Source organism: Pristis pectinata, chromosome 1, assembly GCF_009764475.1.
Source record: "Pristis pectinata isolate sPriPec2 chromosome 1, sPriPec2.1.pri, whole genome shotgun sequence".
Taxonomy (NCBI): Eukaryota; Metazoa; Chordata; class Chondrichthyes; order Rhinopristiformes; family Pristidae; genus Pristis; species Pristis pectinata.
In genome coordinates, this window is record NC_067405.1 from 61,371,174 (window position 1) to 61,377,094 (window position 5,921).

General features: G+C 37.8%; 1 pseudogene; it reads right to left on the bottom strand.

The window, feature by feature from the left end:
- Positions 1-980: 980 nt before the first annotated feature.
- Positions 981-4,216, bottom strand: LOC127568111 (gamma-crystallin S-1-like; annotated as a pseudogene).
- Positions 4,217-5,921: the final 1,705 nt, after the last annotated feature.

Sequence of the window (5,921 nt, forward strand, 5' to 3'; positions counted from 1 at the left end):
ATAATAACAGCAAAAATTTAAAGAAGCCTGAAAACAGAACACAATCCATTTTGAAAAACTGTGAGAGGGACGTGAAACCAATTGAAAGCTATTTGCAAACAGCTCTTCCCTCCCTTAATTGATTCATAACTATGAAAAATACTTGTTGTGTTATGAGAATCAATTGGTAAAAGATGTCATTTCAGATTATCTAAAAAGAAGTACAACTTCTCGACAATGCCAGCTGCCGCTTGCGATTGTTTTGGACAATTCGCCAGTGGAAAATTCAAACCTCTACTAATAGGCCATTGACCTGAAAAACTAAACCCCTTTGCTCTCCCCACAGCCCCTTACTGACCTAGTGGGTATTTCAACCATTTTATGCTTTTATTTTACCATTTTATGCTTTTATTTCACCTTCCAAAATATTGACAGCAGATAGGCTTCTTTTAACAGTGCAACACTTGCAGAACCTATAATTTAAGAGGTCATGCCTGGAGGTGTATCATGGGATTGTGATGGGAAAATGAGGGGTTGTCTTTAAGAATTCATAGAGATTTAAATTAATGTCACAATTCACGATGTGAAAGATATATTTGGAATTCTGAAGTAAAATTATGTATTTTTTTCAGGTTTGAAAGGCAAATTCTCAATGAGTTAAGCTTTATTTTAGTTTCTAAATTTTCACTTATTGGTGATTTTAATTACTCTTCTACACTGCAGTTTACACAGATTTGAATAATTTATTCATCAGTTATTGTTGTTCGCTAGTTTTAAATGTATAGAGTATTTTGCTTAAATATGTTTTTTTTTAAAACCATGATTTAAAAAGATTAGTGAGTTAAACTTGTATTTTAACATTCATTTTTCACCTTGCAAAATATGGTGAGGCCTAGGTATGGTGCTAATAAAGAAGAAGAATTCGAACATGTTGCTTCTCAAACTTTATTTGACTTTAAAGGGCAATCCAAGGGGGGAAGAAAGATCACACACTGTGACCTCTAGAACTCTGTAATACGACGACAGGATCCCACGGTGGGAAAGCTTGCCCCCCAGTCAGTGTAGCGCCTGTACTCTCCTCTCTCCAGCAGGTACTGTCTTCCCTGAAGTTAGGATGCTCATAGAAAACCCAGACGCCATCCAGCACTTGGCACGAATGGATTTCACGGTATGGGAAACGATCATGGATAGAGCTGCAATCTTCGGTGAATTCCATCATCTGTCCACCAAAGTCTGGCCTTTCATAGATTCTAATTTTGTATAACCACCAGGAGTCTGTGGTATTCAAATAGAAAAAAAAGTAGTAATTTGATAATATGGAATTGCATACTTGTCACATAGACTCCACAGAAAGAAACTGCAATTTGCCAGATACAATTCGTCTCGTGATTGATTTTGATTACATGCATTAGTGTGAATTTGGTTTTCTATGTCTCCATTTCTGATTAATGCAAATGGAGGTATCAAGAGCTATCCCTGTCTGTTTTGATACATGATTAGATACCTTTCTTTGAAAGTATTTGTCGTCCAGTTCCCAATGGATGCTAGTAAAATATGAAAAGTACGTGCTAAAAATAGCCCATGGTTCAAATGCTAATGAGACTAAACTAAAATAAATCAGTATATTTTCACTTATGTAAAATCTATAGCAATAAACTGGCAGCTCATTTCACATCCTTCCCCATATTTATTGACTTCAATGAAAAAGTCAATTGGAAACATGTAAAATGTACTGTGGGCACAATGTCACGCTGTCACTCCCAGCCAGCAATTTAGAGTAGGTAAAAACAAATTCCAAAATAATCTCTTTTGCAACATTAAGTTCTGGAACTAAGCTGCTAATTTGAAAATGTCAGGAAGTAATATGGAGGGCAATTTTATATTTATGTAACCAAACAATTACAGTTCCAATTCCCACGAGGCATTCCAAAATCTGATGTGAATCAATGAAATGCAAAAGCAGTATTCAGTCACAGGTTGTCAGAAATCATAGCCAGAGTTTATCCACTGTTCTTCATTTAGGAAAACAATGGGGTTATGTAGAACAGATCTTTTACTTCCATATAAAGAAAAGACGTAGAATCCTTTACAGTAAATATCTGAATTAGAGGAGTTTCAGAAAATAAGGAGCATCAAAGGTTAAGATGAGAAATGAGAATTATGGCAGATAGTTCTAATTAAATAATTTTCAGAAGCAATATACTTTCCTTCTGTGCTATGATATTTGTAATTCCCATGCATAAAAAATGTAAAAGTGTAAAAATGCAAAACTATTTAATAACACATTTATAATGCTATAAATAGGACATTTTAGATAAACCAATGGCACAGTGCAAGTCCATGATGGCACAAAGGAGTAGTAAATAATTAACAATGATTATGTAGCTAGTGCCTTTAACTAATTTTGTGAAGCAAATAGGGATTGTCATTGGGAGCTGTTATTTTACAATATCTTTGAAAGCACTCCCATCACACTTGAAATTACAAAGAATCAAATGTGTTTATCTTTGTATTAAAGTTTTATTCTGATTTTGATCAGCTTGCATGTTATCAGAAGCTGCCTCCATGAGACTTTGTTAATACTTCTGTTCCTGGCTCAGACAAGATTTGAGGGTTTTATTTTGACAGCTGTTAGCATTTCCTTTGAGTTATTTGTTGCTTTGTGAATCCTTGTGCTGATCACATTGAATGTAATTGGCTCAGAGAAATTTAGATGCTCTTACTTTTGCTGTCCAGAGTTAGCAGCAAATGATGCAAATTCATGGCATGATTGGAGAGTAAAACTGCCACTACAACTATACAACTTTATGCCTTAAGACTTGATGTAGGAAAGACGTTTCTTTCTTTATCCAGTGCGAATTATTCAAACCAGGCAACTTTCTAAAAGAGATGTACATTTAAATGCCAAATTTTGCCAGAATATGTCACAGAAAGCACAGCTTTACTCTTGATTTAGATCCATACCATTTCCAATCTATGATTGTTAATGATGGCACCTTCTATCCAAGTGGAAGATGGCACTAATATGCCTCAGCTCAAAATGTATCATCGCTGGTCGTTAGCCCTAAACTTGCAGAAATGCATTGAACTCCCATCCAAAATTTGGTTTCATTTAAAGTTAATGCAACCCACATGGGATGAATTTCTAAGTAACATCTATATTTTAAAATTACATAAAATTATATAGCTTCTGCAGCACAAAAGCAAGCCATTTAGCCCATTTTGTTCATGCTAGTGTTATTTTTTTTAAATTTTAAAATTTTTAAAAAAATTTTATTTACAGCGTGGTAAACATGCCCTTCTGGCCCAATGAGTCTGCGCCGCCCATTTTAAACCCAAATTGACCTACCCGTACATCTTTGGAATGTGGGAGGAAACCGGAGCACCCAGAGGAAACCCACGCAGACACGGGAGAATGTACAAACTCCTTACAGACAACAACGGGAATCGAACCCCCATCGCTGGTGCTGTAATAGCGTCGCGCTAACTGCTACACTACCATGTCGCCCTGCCCTGCAAAATCCTCTTCTGTATCAGATAGCCTTACATTCCTTTGTTCCTCATGGTTATCCAGCTGCACCTGTAATGCTATTTACCTCAGGTACTCAGTATGGTGTCAAATTCTACACACTCAGTACTCTCCAGGTAGATTAAGCTACGCATTACATGATATGAAATGATTTAATACTCAACTGTATCATGTGCAATACAATGCATTTTCAGTAAAACGTAACTGTTGAAAGTCGACACTGAAAGTTAAAGCAACAATATTTTTATAGGTTTGTAATAAATTCTAGCAGTTTTTATTTAAATACATTATTAAAAATGTCAGCAATTTACCTCCTGATAAATACAACCGTGTGTTGTTAAGTAGTACTTACATGGCGAATTAGGCGGCATGATTTAATGCTGTCACTATATCCATTCCAGTGTTGATAGTCTGGGTATTCCCCCCTGGTCAGAATGTATTGGTACCCAGTGTAATTTGTTTTCTCATAAAGGACCCAGCTGCCACTCTCCACTCGGATGGAGTTGCATCGGCTAAAGAAGGAGTGCAGATCTGGACAGTCAGTGTTGCACTCATAACACTGGCCCTGGAAGTTCTTGTCCTCGTAAAAGATTATCTGTGAAGAAGAGAAGAAAGTTCATTTGATATAACACAAAGGACAGTTAAAACTTCAATAAAAACCCAATAACTGTTAAATTTCACACTGAACATCTGCCCTACCTTCCCCATTTTGGAGCTTTCCTCAAAGGACTGCTTTGATGGAGATGAGCTCAGAATGTGAGATGTGAGCTTTATATACCCAACCAGATCATGCGATGTAATCTAAAGCTTTGTTAGTTTAATGACCCATATTTGCATATCAGCAAAACCTAGCCCTGGCATCCTTTGTTTTGAAAATAATAGTTTGATAGTAAAGAAATGCTGTCCTCTGTCAAATTGATTTCTGAGTAAATGCTTGTACAGATTAATGTGTGAATAGCTGTTTCATGCAATGAAACTTTCCATTTGGTGGAAAAGTTTCATGTGTTTTGTTGCATCAGGAAATATCAGAGTACAATGAAACAAAATGATACTTTTCCAAGGTGCAGTTCAGTAAGCTACTCATCCTTTGCAATAACCTTGATGATGAATAATTTGCAGAAGCTGGTGGGTATACGGAATGAGGTATCTTCACACAAGGAGGTGGTGGGTTTCTAGAACGAGCTGCCAGAGGAAGTTGTAGAAGGGGGTACAATTACAACATTTTAAAGACACTTAGACAGGTGCATGGATAGGAAAGGTTTAGAATGATATGGACCAAACACAGACAAATGGGACTAGCTCAGGTAGACAACTTGGTCAGCATGGACAATTTGGGCTGAAGGGACGGTTTCTGTGTCGTATGACTCTGTGACTCTACTTTAGAATGCTGCCAGAAAAAAACTGAATAAAGGAAAATCATGAAAGGAAAATGATGTTTGATTAATTTGCTGGAGTTCTTTCAGGATCTGACTAGCGATACAGATAAGGGGGAAACAATGGCTATATTTAGATTTTCAGCAGGCTGTTGATAAGGTCCCACACTGGAGATTGGTCAACACGGTTTGATCACATCAAACTCCTTACGTTCTCCCCGTGTCTGCGTGGGTTTCCTCTGGGTGCTCTGGTTTCCTCCCACATTCCAAAGACGTACAGATTAGGAAGTTGTGGGCAACTATGTTGGCGCTGGAAGAGTGGCGACACTTGCGGGCTGCCCCTGAACACTCTACGCAAAATATGCATTTCACTGTGAGTTTTGATGTACGTCATTAATAAAGAGATCTTATCTTTGGGGTAAAATACTGACATCAGTTGAGTATTGGTTATTGGATAGAAGGCAAAGAATGAGAAGAAAGGGATCGTACTCATAAAGGAGACATAAGAGACTGCAGATGCTGGAATCTGGAGTAACAAACAAGATGCTGGAGGAACTCAATGGGTCAGGCAGCATCTGTGGAGGGGAATGGACAGTCAACATTTCAGATCAAGGCCCTTCATCCAAAATGTTGATTGTCCATTTTCCTCCACAGATGCTGCCTGACCTGCTGAGTTCCTCAAGCAATTTGTTTTTTGCTGAGTGTGTAACAGCTTTGAATGCGCTGTGGAGTGCTGAGGGTGGACTGCAAAACGATGATACCACATCTGTATACCTTGGTGCCTCATTGAAGCTGTGTGAATCTTCAGCTACCTCCATTACCATGAAGGTGTGAATGTTAGAAGAACTTAAGATCTTGAGCAAATTTTCCCAGTATTGAGGTGTAGAAAGAGCTTCAATGCAGACAATGCCATGGGTACTTGGTGGGGTGGAAGTGGGCTTGGGTTTTCGCAAATAAAGTGAGAAAAGTCATATTTAAACAGTTGATAGAAAGGGGGCAGGCATGGTAGTGTAACAGTTAGAGTGATGCTATTACAGCGC